This window comes from Oratosquilla oratoria, chromosome 9 (assembly GCF_046742065.1).
Source record: "Oratosquilla oratoria isolate Oo_2021 chromosome 9, ASM4674206v1, whole genome shotgun sequence".
Lineage (NCBI taxonomy): Eukaryota > Metazoa > Arthropoda > Malacostraca > Stomatopoda > Squillidae > Oratosquilla > Oratosquilla oratoria.
Window position 1 is genome coordinate 47,688,907 of NC_134785.1, and position 17,983 is coordinate 47,706,889.

Consider the following 17,983-nt stretch of genomic DNA (forward strand, 5'->3'; position numbering starts at 1 on the left):
AGATGGAGAGATGATAATGGAAGAGAAGGCAGTAAGGGGAAGATGGGCAGAATATTTTAGGGAGTTGCTAAATGTGAAGGAGGATAGGGAGGGAAAGATAGCTGCAGTGGGAAATTCTAAGAAAATGACTGTGATGAGTGAGGAAAATGGAGGAGAAATAAGGAAGGATGAAGTGAAGACAGTTGTTAAGATGATGAAAGCAGGTAAGGCACCTGGTCTGGATGGATGCCATGTAGAATGTCTAAAAAAAGGAGGTACAGTGATGGTGGACTGGCTGGTGAGGTTATTTAAAGGTCAGATATCAACAGATATACCATTCACTAAAAATCATCATATTGCTCGAAAAAGTACTTTTTAAAAGCATACAAATAAAGTTTTTATCTGTTACAGAACAATTTATTCAGAAAATTCACTTTTAATTGTGCCTCACATACAATTTTTCTGAAGTCTAGATGTTCTAGTCGATTAGTAATTAGTACCAGTAATCGCCGCTAGGTGAACCGGTGGTGACGTCACAGTTGCCAAACAATCGGACAAAGAAACACACGTTGTAGTTCAGCTCAGTCATTCCAATCGAGTTATTCATCTTCATGTTCGTTTTTAATCCAAATTTGTTCGCAAAAATGGCCCATTGTGCATTCCAATTCGGAAGGATAGTATGTATGGTGGAAGAAGAAGAGGAGGAGGAGTTTAATATCGCCGAATATCGCATTGTAAAGCCTTACCAGTTCGAACTGATAATAGGACAGCCTGTTTCTTCGTCGGAATACAGTGCAAGTGAAGATGAAGAAAGTGGTGAACAAAATAGCGAAGAAGAAGAGGAAAGCGATTTGTCAGATTCAGAACCCGAGATCACGGGGGAGGAGACGGAATTCGACGGCGACGTTGATTTAGACGGTGCCGAGAATCAAGATGGGCCTACCACCCCTCCTAGACGCAAACGCAAAAGATCTGACCACTCTCATAGTATTGGGAATACCTTATTTAGGCTATCATTGCAAGCATGGGATGGGGTCCTTTGTTTTTATGTCGACGATCATTTGTCAGTCTCTCTCTAAAATTCCAAGCATGGGGGGAAAATTAAATGATATGAATTGCCTTGTGGCCATTTCTTTCTGCAAGATCGAGATTATTCATTTAAAATACTGGAATGAATGAATGAATACATGTAAATAAAATGAAGCCAAATAATCTTTTAATAAGTACTGTCAACTGTGTATTTTCTATTTTACTAAACACAGTAAAGTGCATAGAAATAAAAATATGTACAAGGAAAAACATCATAAAATGACTATCAATATTTATGCAGTTGTTTCTTTCAGGCTATACAGATATATTGCTTACCGGCACTTCACCTGATGGATTTACCACATCCTTGGTAAAAAAACAGAAAAGTTTTGCCATCTCGTGCAGTCTCACGAATTCGTGCACAGTGGGAAAGTGAGGACTATACATACTGTGGTTTCAAATATCCCAGAGTTTGATGTGAACGCAATGACATGTGATATAAATATCAGGAAGCAATGTGGACTTATGAAATCACTGTTAGTTTGATTACAAAGTCATGTACCATGTACTAGTCTGTTGACTCTTTATCATGTTTATGTGATGGCAATACTGCTGCTGTACACAACCTAGTCAGTGCTTCAATGATTAAACCGTGTTCGCGATTGTCTTTCAGACACTACATCTGATTTAGTGTGTCTTTTGTAGGTATCTGCAATATTTTATACCTCCGGTCCAGCGGCGGCGCCAGGAATTTTTACTTGGGGAGGCTAAGGGGGGGCTAATAGTAATATGATAATACACATATATTATCCTCATTTCAGAAGGGGAGGGGGTTAATGGTAGGGCTAGCACTGATGGCTGACAAATCTTTAGCCCTGGCAATTAAAAATCCCACTTAATAAAATTATTTCAATGAGTGTTTTAAATTTTCAATTTGCTCATTTCAGTTGGGGGGCTAATGGGGGGGCTGGCCACTTTTTTGGGGGGCTAAAGCCCCCCCCCCTGGCGCCGCCACTGCTCCGGTCCATGGCTTCAGGGCCAGTATAATTCACTAGGCCTATATAGGCCATCCTGCATGTCCATGGAATTTATAACAAGCCCTCTCTGACATAGGCATAGGCCTAAGCCTAACGCATGCACATGATGCATGGAGTCAGAAAAAGTAAACTGCCTACGGTACCTCAAGCCTCCGGCGTTTATCAAACGCTGACCTCCTACTTTTCTTTTTTTGGTTTCGGCGTGGAATGCTTTGTAGTAGCTGCAAAAATTGAGGGCACGGCATCAGGTTTTAGATGTCTCCTGGTCTTCTCCATAAATCCAATCGATAACGCTAGATTCATTTCGAAGCATTCCTCTTCGAAGTGGTCAGAGCAAAGTTCTGAAAACTTCGAAGGCTCCCACAGTTTGCCCGGTCTTTTGCCTGCTCTGTTCACCTTTCTATCCATTCCGATCGTCGGGCTGGCTCCGTAGGAAATTGAAAGAAACTCCTCCCACTTCCACTACCATTGTTGCAGCCTGCGGCAACGCAGTACACCATTATTATCACAATTTTGTGACAATAAAAAAAAAAAAAAAAAAAATTGAGACACTCAAGAGACGACACACGACTGACAATGCAAAAGCGATACGATGCACTCTCAGAATAACAATATTGTTTGGCAACTGTGACGTCACGAACGCGGAATTCCCCGAACGTTCCCGAAGCGCACGGGCGGGTTGTTTCGAATAGCAGACGACGCAATGAGATGAAGACAAACAACTGTTTTTGCCAAATTTGATAAGATGTAGATGGTGGAATTATATAGAATACTGTCAGTATGCTTTTTTATGTACATTAAACTGTAAATACAAAAAGTTACGGAAGTCTTGATATCTGACCTTTAATGTTTGCTGGAGTGAGGGTAGAGTGCTGGAGGACTGGAGGAGTGCCTGTATAACTCCACTTTACAAGGGAAAAGGGGAAACGTGTGAATGTAGTAGTTTCAGAGGGATTAGTTTGTTAACCACTTCACTACGGGACTTAAATCTCGCGGGCAGCAGCCAATGCCAGCCATACGACGTGTCGTAATAATACTCGCATCATAAAATATAGTCACCGCTTATATCGATCGTTCTCTCTTTCACCCGCGAATTTTGAAAACCACAGAGAATGGGATTCAGGGCACATTTGGGAGAATGTAAAAACACGGGCGACTACAATAGATATAATCAAGACGCCGATATGGCAGCGTCGCGAATCCACTTGCTCCTCATGACGCCTACGTAGGCGGCACCGTATGGAAGGGGGTGTAGTTGGGAAGGATTATGGGAGGATCTTGATTGAGAGGATGAGACGAGGAACAGAGGGAGTAATTGGTGAGGAACAGTGTGGATTTAGGACAGGTAGAGGTTATGTAGATCAGATCTTTGTGGTAAGACAGATATGTGAGAAAGCTATAGGAAAGGGGAAGGATGTTTTTTGGGCTTTTATGGATCTGGAAAAGGCCTACGATAGGGTAGACAGAAAGGCACTGTAGGAGGTTATGCAGATATACAGGATAGGAGGAAAGCTTCTAGCAGCTGTCAAGAGTTTTTATGAGAGTAGTAGAGCTTGTGTTAGGATTAGAAATGGAGAGAGTGAGTGGTTTGAGGTAAAGGTGGGACTTCTCAAGGATGCGTTATGTCGCCCTGGCTGTTCAACTTATACATGGATGGGGTAGTGCGAGAGGTAAATGCAAGGGTAGTGGGTCAGGGATTGGAGATGGTTAAAGAAAATGGAGAAAAGTGGGAGGTGAGCCAGCTGTTGTTTGTGGACAACACTGCGCTTGTGGCAGGATCGGAGGAGGGAGTGAGGAAGTTGGTGACAGAGTTTCGGAGAGTATATGATAGAAGAAAGCTAAAGATAAATGTGGGTAAAAGTAAGGTGATGAGATATACAAGGGGTGAAAGTGGCACTAGACTGGAAGTGAGCATAAAGGGAGAGCGACTGGAGGAAGTGGATAGTTTTAGATACTTGGGTGCAAATGTGGCAGGAAAAGGTGGAGTGAAGGTGGAGGTAGAATGTAGATTGAGAGAAGCGAGTAAATGACTTGGTGGATTGAAGAGTGTAATGAGGAATAGACATTTGGGAATGGATGCTAAGAGGAGACTATGAAGGAGTGCATGTGCCAACAGCACTGTATGGGGCAGAAACATGGAACATAAGAGAGGAAGAGAGAAGGAGTTTGAATGTGTTTGAGATGAGGTGTCTGAGAAGTATGATGGGGGTTACTAGGCTAGAGTGAGAAATGAGGTGAGGAGGAGAACGGGGTGGAAAGGGAGTTGGGAGATAGGGTTGATGAAAGAGTATTAGGATGGTTTGGACACATGGAAAGAATGAGTGAAGTAGGACTAGTAAAAGAGGTATGGAAGGCAGATGTGGAGGGAGTGAACATGAGGGGACGTCCTAGGATGAGGTGGATGGATGGGGTGAAGGGGGCTTTGGGGAAGAGGGGAATGTCTGTTGAGGAAGGACGGGAGAGGACAGAAGACAGGGGTGAATGGAGAATGGTTGAATATGGATGATGTTGTGATGCATGAGGTGGAATGGGCGGGGGGATGGGGGATGAGGTAGTATGTGTGAGCAAAATTTGACGCAGCCCAAAGGGATTTCTCCCCGTCTTCTCCTTTTATGCATGGGGGGACGGAGAGGGAGGGTCACCGATTTAATAAAGCGGCCTTGCTGTGTCTTGCGACACTGCTTCTGACCCAGGGCAGTGGACAAGGTGCAGGGATGATCCATCATCCAGGAGGTGCTAAGATCAGAGGGAAGGTGGAGGGGTTGTGGAGTGTATTTAGGGATGGAATGGATGGGAATGATTTTATGCCTTTTCCTTTTTGGCTTCCTCCCTTGTAAGGGGGAAAAAGCCTTGGTATATGAATATGTATGTATGTACTAATATTTTCTTATACATACATTTACATGTGTGTGCGTATTTACCTAGTTGTATTATACGGGAAGGGAGCTATGCTCGTGGTGACCCGTCTTTGTATCTTTCAGCATCAAGTTTTTTCTTAAAATCTTGAATAGTGTTTGCACACAATGTTTCTTTGCCTAATTTGTTCCAGGTATCTGTGACTCTGTGTAGGAAGCTATCTTTTTTTTTTCAGATCTCTTCTGTAATTATCTTTTTTGAGTTTCTTTTTGTGTCCTCTTGTTTTTCCATTGCCCCATTTCAATAAATCATTCTTATCTAAGATTTCCATTCCTTTCATAATTCTATTGTTATTTAGTAGGTCTCCTCTTTCCCTTCTTTGTTCCAGAGTTGGTAATTCTAATTTGGACAGTCTTTGTTCATATGTCATTTTGGAAAGAGTTGGTGCCAGTTTTGATGTTGCTCTTTGAATTCTTTCTAATTTTTTTATATTCTTTTTGTTACTGGGTGTCCATAATGTTGCTGCATACCTGAGTTTTGGTCTTATTAGTGTAGTTAATTTTTTTTTATCATTTCCTCATCCAAAAAGACAAATGCCATTTATATTGACTTCAATAAATTGTAGGTTTCTCCAACTGTTTTATTAATATGTTTGTCCGGTGTCATGTCTTTGCTGATCATCATTCCAAGGTCTTTTTCAGAGTTTACTTTTTTGAACTCTTCTTTACCAATTTTATAGTCTCTCGATATTCTGTTTTTACTTTTTCTATATTCCATTATACTACATTTCTTGATATTGAATTTCACTTCCCACTTTCAAGTCCATTTTCAGATCTTGTCAAAGTGTCGTTTTAACCACTTCCATATGGTGACGCCTACGTAGGCGTCATGAGGAGCAAATGGGTACGCGATGATGCCGATGTCGGCGTCTTGATTATATTTATTGTAGTCGTACCTACGTAACCTCCATTCTCTCTAAACTGGCTTCATCATATTTTCTATGGTTATCAAAATTCACGGGTGAAAGAGAACGAACGATTGAGCACTGACTTTATTTTTTATAATACGATTATTATGACGCAACATTGCAAGTCGGGCAGCTAATGCTGCCAGACGTGCGATGTGCCCCGGAGTGAAGAGGTTAATGGGTTGCAATCCTCCTCCGTTCTTACTTTCTTTAGTATTTTTGCATCGTCTGCAAAGAAATAACATGAGGATGACAGCATTTTGGAAGTGAGTATCAATGGAAAGAGGCTGGAGGATGTGCATAGCTTTATATACTTGGGGTTGCATGTGGCAGGGAAGGGAGGAGTGATGGTGGAGGTAGACTGTAGATTGAGAGAAACAAGTATTTGCTTTGGGAGATTAAAAGAATCTAATGAGAAATAAACATTTGGGAGATTGCATGAAGGGGTGATTGTGCCAACAGCACTGTATGTGGCAGAAACATTGAACATAAGAGAGAAGGAGTTTAAATATATTTGAGAAGAAATGTCTGAGAAGTATAATAAGGGTTACAAGGTTGGACAGAGTGAGAAATAATGGGGTATGGAGGATAGCGGGGGTAGAAAAGGAGTTGGGAGATAAGGTTGAAAAATCATTGGGATATTTTGGACACATGGACTGAGTGAAGAAGGATTAGTTTATATATTCTTATTATCTTCAAATGTGTTTTATGAAATACCACAATTTTTCATTTTCCAACGTGGAATAATATATTTCAATATGGTAATACTGAGCAATTCAAAGACCCAAAATTATGTTGTATGTATTGCAAAATATATCTGTAAAATGTAAAATACAAAACAGTATGTATTTATGGTGAGCTAAGTGGTCTGGGATGGCCATTATATCCCCTAAAATTGTTAGGTTTGGTGAAGTTATATTAGTATTATATTTTGATTATAGTTTCAATTTCAGAACAGATCAGTAATAACAAACCATTATTCAACTTCATTCAACCTGTATTCACTATTGTGTAATATAAGTTGTAACTGAAGTAGATTGCATTTGAAAGCGATACTAATGATTGTATTGTATTTCAGTCAATATCCAGCATTTTTATTTTTGGGGACAATATCCAGTGAAAGGGATACTACAGGGATAGTAAAGGAGACATTGCACCAATATGTTTGTTTCCTCTTAGACATCCAGCAATTCTATTTTTCAGGACAATATTGTATTAAAGAGACAGCATTACAGAGATGGTCATGGGGAAATTTTAGGAGGGAAGGCAACATAAAGGACAGATAGAGGCTGAAACCAATTTGCATTCTTGAATAGTCTCTGACCACGGGAGAATGTTGCTTATTCAAGGCTGTCTCTTTGTAATTGGGTAAACTACCAACATGTGGTACTGAAGGGTACTGTTAGGAGTAAATCGTGTTGACATGAGACCCATTTCCAGAGATTTTACTGTTTGAGGATGATGTACCTGGAGCCAAGACCCCTTCAACATATTAACATTAACATTCGATTGAAGTATAGGTTGGAGTGTCAAAGACTAAAAAATGGGAACAAGACCAAAATAAGATGGAAAGTTTTCCTCTGTCATGGCCACTTCTGCTAGCCCCATTGATTGGATGAAAGCCACACCCAATATTCTATGGTTAATGAAGCAGCATCCCGACTTATAGAACGTCAAGCACAAGGTGATATAAGTATTTACCTAGTTGTATTTTCCTAATTATATTATACAGGAAGTGGAGCTATGCTCGTAGTGACCTGTCTTTGTATTTCGCACAATCCAATTTGTTCTTAAATTCTTGTATGGTGTTTGTACACACTACTGATACGAGGAAAGAGTTACTCTGCACCATGACATTAAAAATGAGAGGTTAGGTGTGGCAGCCCCCAGCCCATCCCATCAAAAATATGCTTTATAAAATTCATACTGATGATATTTATGGAGTTCAACACATTCAGTATGATAGGAGCTATATAATGATATAGATAAGAATTGAATCTGTGAGACTGGCAAACAATGGTAAATGTCCAGTTGTGCACAACTACACAATATAGCAATAGAAAATTAATTATTAATTTTGTAAATCATATCAACGTTTTATGCAGTTTTCTTGATGGAAATGAAAAAAGCTAAAATAGATTTCATAAGTAACAAAATCATGCCGGACAAATGGTATGCCATGTTTGTTTTGATAGGTATCGACGTCGAAGAAACGAAAGGATGATAAATTCATCTATTTTAACCTAACTTGTATTTAGTAAATCGGTACCTGTAATTTAAAGGTCATCCGGATGATTGTCGTTGTGACGGATGTTGGCGGCCTGTTGGCTGGCCTCTTTCTGATTGTGAAGTATAAAGGTTTCTCATACCTTGAAGGAATGCATGGATTTCGACTCCATAGCATTCCTTCATGAATATATACCTCATGAGGTACTGGCGGGAGTACCGAGGGGTAAACACTTGACAAACAACAAGATGGCATCCCGATCCTATGCTAGTGACTTCATTAGTATATTTGCTTGTAGCAAGGTATTTTTTTTTCATTTCCACCAAGAAAATCGCATAGTACTTTCACGTATCATAGTTTACAAAATTAATATTTAATTTTCTAATGCTATATTGTGCAGTTGTGCACAACTGGATTAAAACCCAAACTTTATATCCAAAATTATTAATAGAAATGGGCCAGTATGAAAAAATGTAGGCCTTGCAGCGTTTACGTCATGGGACCACCCCCCAACCCCAAGAGTTGGGGGCCAAACGGCGGCAACCAGCCCTGACCACCGGCTCTACGCAGGTGGCACCGATCCCCAAGAGGAGTTACAACTGCCTTGGGGAGTACCACAATCCTTTTTTTGCAACATGCACTGTTACGTTTTTTCTGCACCAAGGGGTGATTCTCCGGTGATCACCCCTCTTCTACTTTTAGCCGGAGATGTAGAGAGCAATCCTGGGCCCACCACAAAATATACATACCCAACATGCTCTAAACACATTACCTTGAGCAGACAGACAAAGGGCTCAGTTCAGTGCAATATGTGCAAAAACTGGGCCCACCTCACTTGTACAACTCTTGCTGACACAAACCAATACACAAACACTTGGACATGTTCTACCTGCCCTCCAGTAACCCCACTCCCACCTCCCCAACCACAGCCAGCACCCTTACCCACTCCCAATTTCCCTTTGCCCTTATCCCCAATCAGTACTCCCCTTCCTTTGTCCCCAATCTCTCCTTTCCCACTCTCTAACCCAGATCCAATACCTTCCCCATTAACATCCCAACCTCAACCCCAAACGGTAACATACAACATATACAGAACACACAGCATCAACATATTACAACACAACATTGACGGTATTAACACAAAAAAATATGAACTCAAACACTTTCTTAAACAACACAACATACACATTGCAATTATACAAGAAACAAAACTAAGACACTCACACAAAACACCATCACTTCATAATTGCACCACCATCAGACAGGACCGGACTGACGGCAATGGCGGTGGACTCATCACCCTGATCCACCAGTCCATCTGTTTTGTGGACACAAGCACCACAACCAAAATTCTCCTCCCTACCACAGATAACACTACAGAAATCCAATCCATTCGAATCCGCACAGGCAACAAATCAACACTGACAATAGTTAACATGTACATTCCACCCCAATCATCCCCCACAGTTCCAAACACCTTCAAGCCTCAATTTAGCCAACTAGCATCAATCCCCAACCTGATCATGGGTGGTGACTTCAACGCTAAGTCGTCGGCCTGGTATGTTGACAACCCTGACACAGACAGAGGGCTTGAAATACAGACTCAGCTTGACTCATTGACTATCATGAACAACACACATAATCATACACATATCCCACACCAAGCCCTCTACACTCCCTCCTCTCCTGATATCACCTTTTGCTCCCCCTGCCTAACCCCAACAACATCATGGAGAGTGGTTGGAACCCTTGGTTCTGACCACCTTCCAATCATCATCACCACCAAAACAAGATGCACCCCAGTTGGCCACAGACACATATACACCAATTACAAGAGAGCTAACTGGGAAGCTTTTACTGAAGAGACAGAACAACATTTTGAATCACTTAACAGTACACCAATCACAAATATAAACAATGCTGTGCAAACTTCTAATACAACCATACAAAATGCAGACAAGAGATACATCCCTAGAGGCAACAGAAAATCACACAACCCCAACTTCACACCAGAAATCCAAGGCCTCATCAGACAACGAGACACACTCAAACACAATACCCCCACACCTATCCCTCAAAACATAGCAGACCAAATACAAACACTAAACACTGTGATTGCCAATAAAATACACAAACAAAAAACACAAAATTGGCAAAGTTTTATCAGTACACTTGATCACAAAAACACCAGCAAATTGTACAAAACACTCAACAGCATTACACTATCCAACAGTAACACAACATGCTCTCATGCAGCAATAATCACAACAACAGAGTATACATTTATTTGTCCACAACATATTCTTTCACACAATAATATATGACATCATAACAAAGTTTGCTTCAATTCTAAGAACCTGTGTCTTTCTTTTTCAAATTTAATAATTCATGCTTGCTTTTTCCTAATGCATATCAATTCAAGATAAACCAACTGAAGTGCCTTTTTTTTTAATTATTAAAAGACAGGTGCTTATTCTTGAGTTGTTGATATCTCAGGTGCTGTTTATTATCATTATTTGCAACTTATTTATAACCTATTATAAATTAAACAAACCTAACCTCATCTAACTCATTTGCAAGCTTATATGACCATATAGCTGGACAATATAAATAAATTATCCTTTAAATCTTTTTCAAAAATTGAAATTTTCCTAAACAACTTAAAACATTTTTTTCTATACTTTAAAGGCTACCTTGTGTATCATTAACAGAGCATAGGTGCTTTACTCTGTGTTTCAACCAGGTGCCAAATCTTAAATTGAAAACCATGGTGCTTATTCCATTGAATGAATTTAGGTGCCTTAACTTAAAATGACCCCCAAAAGCATACATTTTCATATTTCTTGTCAGACAAGGCAACATACAAAGCTCACCATCCCACCACTTAAAAGAATAAAAATCCCCTTGAGATTGTAGGGGGAGTGTGTGTGTGTGGGGGGGGGGCACTGGTTTGGGAAAGAAAAAGGGATCAGAATGTTCAGAGTGATACATCATCTTCATCTTCTCAACTAACTGTTTTGACATAATAATGGGGATCTTCTCTAGAACATATTTGTTGCAACAGAAGGATTAATTTTGTGTTGCACATGTTGCAAGAAAAAGTTGGGTTTTCGGTATTTCTTTAAAAGTGCACACCTACATGATAGATACTTAGAAATTAAATACTGATTTCGTAAATTATAATACATCAATGTAATATATATTTTTCTTGGTGGAAATCCCATGAGAACTACTTCAGCTCAAATATCAGGAATTCCATTTTCATGTTGACCTATTGTAGCTAACCTAGGTACCGGTGGAGCGATGGAGTGGCAAATAATGTGACCCGCATCAACCCTGACCTACAAAATTGGAAGGAAACAGCAAAGGACAGACTGGTCTGGAGAGGCATAGTGAAAGTGGTGAAGGGACTGCAGTCCTGATAGCCACTGGAGTAGAGAGAGAGAGAGAGAAAGAGAGTAAATCTACCTCAACCCATTGTCATAGGTACGCCCGAATCCATGCGCGGCACCACTGTCAACCATGTACTGTTTTCATCGCCATTTGTTGCGCCCCACTAGCTTTAGTTTAGTTTAATTAGAATGCTTCCCGCGTTCAGCGTATGCGCAAGATATTCAAATTAACTTGTTGTTTTGCAAGTGTATGCCCAATTCTTGAAATAAAAACTATTTTTCAGCGATTTAAACGGAATTTTGGTTATCAAACTCAGCAACATAGTTTTCCGAGTAAAAATACTAAGGTAAGGCATCAATAAATATAATTTTAAGTTATATAAACATGTTTATCAACCTATTTTCTCCCGGAAATGAGAAGCTTAAAATCGTTGATCACTTGATGTTTGAGCTTAGCGGCATGATATGTAAGCATATCACCCATGAATCTGATGCGTCCAGTTTGTGTTTGATTTTGTTTACACATCACCATTGACGACCAAAACCACACAATGACGGTTTTTGCTCAAATGCATAATTTATACATAAAAAATAGCATATGGTTGCATTATTTGACCTATTTTCTTTAAAATGTGTGATTTCCATGTAGAATGATCGAAGAGAAGTGACGTTTTTTTCCTCTGCAAAATTACCAACCGGCAACCAACGCCGTCATTGTTTGGGTTTCGTCGGCGTTGGTTGCCGGTTGGTAATTTTGCAGAGGATAAAAACGTAACTTCTCTTTGATCATTTTACGTGGAAATCATCCATTTTAAAGAATATAGGTCAAATAATGCAACCATATGCTATTTTTTATATACAAATTATGCATTTGAACAAAAACCATCATTGTGTGGTTTTGGTCGGCGTTGGTCGACTTTGATCGGCGTTTAGCGAGACCCACCATTGACAGCTTCATGGTTGCCATGAAAAGGCAAATATGGTATGATTGAGATGTCTCACATTGTTTTTGACATGCTCATGTGATTTGTTGATCCATAAAACCCAAGTATTCCGAATTTTAATCAAATTGGACCAGTGGTTTAGAGTTAATGTGTATTTCTTTACAGAAATCTTTACAAATTACCACCCTTAATTCTAACACTTTGTTATGGTATAGTCGAGCCAAAAATGTGGGCTAAAAAAATAATTTAAAAAAATCGTATCTCCCTTATTTTTCAAGCTATTTCAAAAATTTAAAAAGCACTTTGTTTCTAATAAAGATGTCTTTAATATGCAACAATGATTCAAGGGTTAATTTTTTTTTCTTTTTTGTGGGCGTACCTACATTGTCAACTTGGCCCACCTACTTGACCAAGTCAGCCCATCATGGTTAGGTTACATAAGTTAGGTTGGGTTAGAGTACACAATTTTATCATACTTTAATTTCTTCGACCTTCCCATCTATTGAACCAGGAGATGGCGTCTCAAACAGTGGGGCCGAGTTGGCGATGGATCAAGCTGTCCTGCAAGCTATCAGACAACCCAAGTTTCATATTAGAACTTAATGAATGCTAAATTGTAAAGATTTATAGTGCAGCAAATTCTCAAGCAAAGACAATACTACACGACGACTATGACGTAGTGAAAAAACTACAATAATTTTGCTTCGGAATAATTGTGTAAGCACCAAAACAACATATAGTACTATAATACTGCGCCAAAACTTACTTTTATTGGGGAAAATAAAAAAAGTATTCATGCATATACAAATACTAAACTGAAATCATTACGAGATAGAATTCAGCATTTACAAGTACAACTTTCAAACTTTCTCACCAAAATATCCGTGCCACATATCCTTGCTGATTATTCCCAGCTTTGTATGCTGTGTTTACAAATTTCAGCTTAAAATAACCTATAAATTCAGCGCTCACTACATGGTAACCAAGTCTATTCCATTCATTGACCACCTTATTGTTAAACAATATTTTGCCTATTTCCTTCTTAAATATAAACTTGTCCAATCTAAATACATTACTGCCAGTCCACCTTTACCTCAAACCACTCACTCTCTCCATTTCTGATTCTAACACAAGTTCTACTACTTTCATAAAAATCTCTTGACTGCTCCTAACAGCTTTCCTCCTATCCCATATATCTGCAATACCTCCCACAGTACCTTCCTGCCTACCCTGTCATAAGCCTTTTCCTAATCCATAAAACCCCAAAAACATCCTTACCTATTCCTAAAGCTTTCTCACATGTCTGTCTTAGCACAAAAATCTTATCCACTCAACCCCTACCTGTCATTCGAGTCTTGTTTGGATATCTGAATTTGGTTCGTACGTGTATTCTTGTACCGCACCCACATTGGAGCACGATGTAGGCATCCAAATCCGATAAATCTTCTTCACTCGATGTAAAATCACCATCGTATTGCTCGCTCCGCTCTGGCAATACAGACGTCATCAGTTGCCCTAGCGGTGGAAAATGTTACTACGACATTGAAAAGTTTGTTTGCTACCAGGCATTTTTTAGATCATGCTATTTGGATATAATCAAGACTACAAAATGCTAGAAATGTGCATTTTAGAGTTCTAATTTCTTCTAAGTTATATTTTCATGCATGATAAAGAAATCTTAAACCTTCATAGTTGACCTTTAAGCACTCTCGGAAAAAAAAAAATGACTGGACCCGGGGATTTTGTTGATTCAAGTCTATCAATCTGTTTGACTACTTCTACCTTGCTAATGCTGATGTTAGTCTACTTCCTTCGTCCCCACTGAAAATCAGATCGCAGTCATACGTACCATATCTAACCTCTCCTATGTAAACACCGAGAGAAAACAATTGTTAAACGCCTCACTCATTTTCCCTTCGATTTTACCATGACACCTTCGTCGTTTTTAATTGGGCCTATCTTTACACATTTTCTGTTCTGTGGAGATGAAAGAAGCTCTTTGGGTTGGATCTCGTTTGTCTGGCAACCTTAATAGTTACGTTTCACTGTGCGCGTTTTCTTTTTACAGTCTTGCCATATTATATTTGGATTAAGGTGTGTTTCCACATTATTTATTCTTGCGCAAAGTGCATTTTTTATTCCGACCTCAATTTTCAGCCTGTCCGTCATCCATTTGGTAGTATTCCAATTCTTTCGTGTTGCTTTGAGAGATTTTTTCATTTAAATTTAAACTGTTAGGTTACTATGAATTTAAATATCTTCAAAAATCTCAGATTAAGGCTGAAAGTGGACATGACGGTATAGTGACATGATGCATCCTACGACCCGTCACACACTGATCAAAGAAATCTTTGGAACTAGACTTTCCAAGTTCCTGTAGTTGGCAAGCGTAGTTCGCAAGGGTGTTCCTGCCAGCCAGCGGTCAGCCAATCAGGAACTTGGAAGGCTCCTCACGTCTCCACCAGCCTCCCTTAAAAGGTCGGCGTTTCGCCGAGATGGGCAGAACAGTACCGACCAGCCTACACAACAACATCTCCTCATCCAGTCTTCTAGCTGTCCCATCGAGCCTCGCCGTCATCATCTGCTACCGCCTCGCTGACGTTAGGCTCCACGTCCAGCTACAACCATAAGCTCCACTAAGCTGTGGCCTTAGTCCGAGCTTCACCTTTATTTCTCATATGACTAGAACACCCAGACTTCTAGTGTCGCACCTTGTGGCTAATTGCCAAATGAAAGAGATTAGATATTTTGTGTTGATTTTCATTTGTCCTGCCGTTGTTCCGAACTAAAACTACTACGACACCTTTCGACGAAAACGATTATTTGGAAGGCAAGTTCCGCCCCCTCCATTTTCTTATGAAATATATATTTCAATATAAAAAGAAAAGATCCTTAAAGATGTCGGAAATGAATAACAGCAAAGTCACTGAATTTCTACATTAATCAATAAGAAAACAGATTAACAAGTAGCCAATAGTTGGGCAGCTTGTATCATTATAATGACTGGGATAGATGGAGGATGTGGTTGCTTTAATATATATATATATATATATATATATATTGGTGGAAACGTAGAAAACACCAGACTCAGGAGTAGGTAATTTATTCCCGACGTTTCGAGTCCTGTCCGGGACTCGTCCTCAGGGAATACAATGGGATACAGAGATCACATGGTCTTCTCTCCCCCCTCCCCCTATGACAGGTTACCGCGTCCCCCCGGCGGGCGCAGCTACTAGTATATTAAGACCATGTGATCTCTGTATCCCATTGTATCCCCTGAGGACGAGTCCCGGACAGGACTCGAAACGTCGGGAATAAATTACCTACTCCTGAGTCTGGTGTTTTCTACGTTTCCACCATTATGGTTCCCGGACTCCAGCTTTTTTTGTACATATATATATATATATATATGCTCCTCCCAAGTTTTATTTCAATCATGTGTTACGACATCTATGTTACTTGACTTGATATACATATATATATATATATATATATATATATACAGTATATATATATATATACATATAAATATATATATATATATATATATTGAAATAACAAGAGATTTGGCTGCTGCTCCCAAGATTTAATGAACTGAAACACCACTAGACCTAAAAATATGTTTTAGAGTGTAACTTACACAATATAATATACATGAAGTTAGAAAATGCCACAGTTTATAAAATATTTCTTACAAATCATTTACTGAACATACAGAACTCATCATATGAGTAGACACAACATATCACATTAGACATATTATATGATATCCATAGAGTGATTGAAAAAGTAGGGGGAAGGGATTAACAAAGAGAGTCATGACTGTTAGTCCGACCGGTCCTAAACTGTGACGACGTAGACAGACACTTTCGTCTACTGTTTACAGAGTATGGCACGCAGCCAAACAAAAGGCTCAGAGTAAGACAAAATAACACACACACACACTCAAAATGGGATGAAGTAATAAGCGGTGTTCCACAAGGAACAGTTCTGGCCCCAATAATGTTTGCTATATATATTAATCACATGGATGAAGGAATTGAAAACTATATGAGCTTCTTTGCAGATGATGCAAAACTATTGAAAAAAGTGAACACGGAAGAAGATTGTGAATCACTACAGAGAGATCTAAATAAAGTACAGGAATGGAGTAGGAAGTGGGAGATAGAGTTCAATACAAAAAATGGTAGTATAATGGAATTTGGAAAAAGCAAAAACAGAATAACAGGAGCATAGAAATTGGGAGAAGAAGGAATAAAAAAAGTAGAAAATGAAAATGACCTTGGGAGTCATTGTTATGAATAATATGTCACCTGAGAAACATATAAACAAGATTTTTGGAGAAACTTATAATTCAGTAGGAACAATCAAAGTGGCATTTACATGCCTGGATGAAGAAATGGTGAAGAAAATTCTAATCACCCTGATAAGACCAAGATTGGAATATGCAGCAACAATGTGGTCACCAAGTACAAAAAAATGTATAAAAAAACTTGTAAGAATACAAAGAGCAGTTACAAAATTGGCACCAACACTCTCAAAATTATCATATGAAGAAAGACTAGCAAAACTTGAACTACAGACACTAGAGCAAAGAAGAGAGGAGATTTGATAGCTATTTACAGAATCATGAAAGGCATAGAAATTACTGATAGAGAGAATCTGATAAAATGGGATGATAGAAATACAAGAGGACACGGAAAGAAAATAAAAAAAGACAGCTATAAAAGAGACCTGAAAAAGAACAGCTTTCCTCACAGAGTAATAGACAGTTGGAACAAGTTAGATGAGAAAGTGGTGTGTGCAAAAACAATACATGAATTTAAAAATAGTTTAGATAAAATGAGATATGAAGACGGGACACCACGAGCATAGCTCCCCTTTCTGTAAAATACAACTAGGTGAATACACACACACACACACACATATATATATATATATATATAGTTCAGGCATAAGAAATCACATAAACTCGTGATTCTAAATATGCAGAAAAATCACCAAGGAAAAAGATAAACTGAGGACCCTGAGGATGTCTGAATAGACAGAAGCGCTTGGTCATCAGTTTATCTTTTTCCTTGGTGTTTTTTCTGCATATATAGTTTATATATGAATTCATACATATACATATATATATATATATAAATATATAGTATATATATATATATATATATATATATATATATATATATATATATATATATATATATATATATCTGTATATTTGGATACTTCCCAGGCCAACATTAGGTGATAAAGTGTCTGACAACCTTAAAAGAATAACATTTTCTATTAGCCTGTAGCATATAGGTAAATCAATTTTTTTTTCTACACACCCATTTGAACACCTGATATGTCAGTTATTTTGCTTCAGAACATATATGATAATTCTTTTATTATTAACCAACACAGAAAATTATTTCAAATTAACAAAGTATGCTTCATTTCATTCTTGAGTTGTGTTAATCAATAGAGAATTCCAAGTCTGAGCAGTTCATATGATATTGAGCGAGATATTTTGAGCAGTTCTTAGCAATGAATAAAAAATAGAA

General features: G+C 38.7%; 1 long non-coding RNA gene across 1 annotated transcript; it reads left to right on the forward strand.

Moving 5' to 3' along the window:
- The first annotated feature begins 12,369 nt into the window (after positions 1-12,369).
- LOC143027932 (uncharacterized) lies at positions 12,370-15,180 on the forward strand. The gene is made up of 3 exons (XR_012966682.1): positions 12,370-12,469; positions 12,943-13,148; positions 14,705-15,180. It is a non-coding gene; the product is annotated as an uncharacterized LOC143027932 (long non-coding RNA).
- The last annotated feature ends 2,803 nt before the right edge of the window (positions 15,181-17,983 follow it).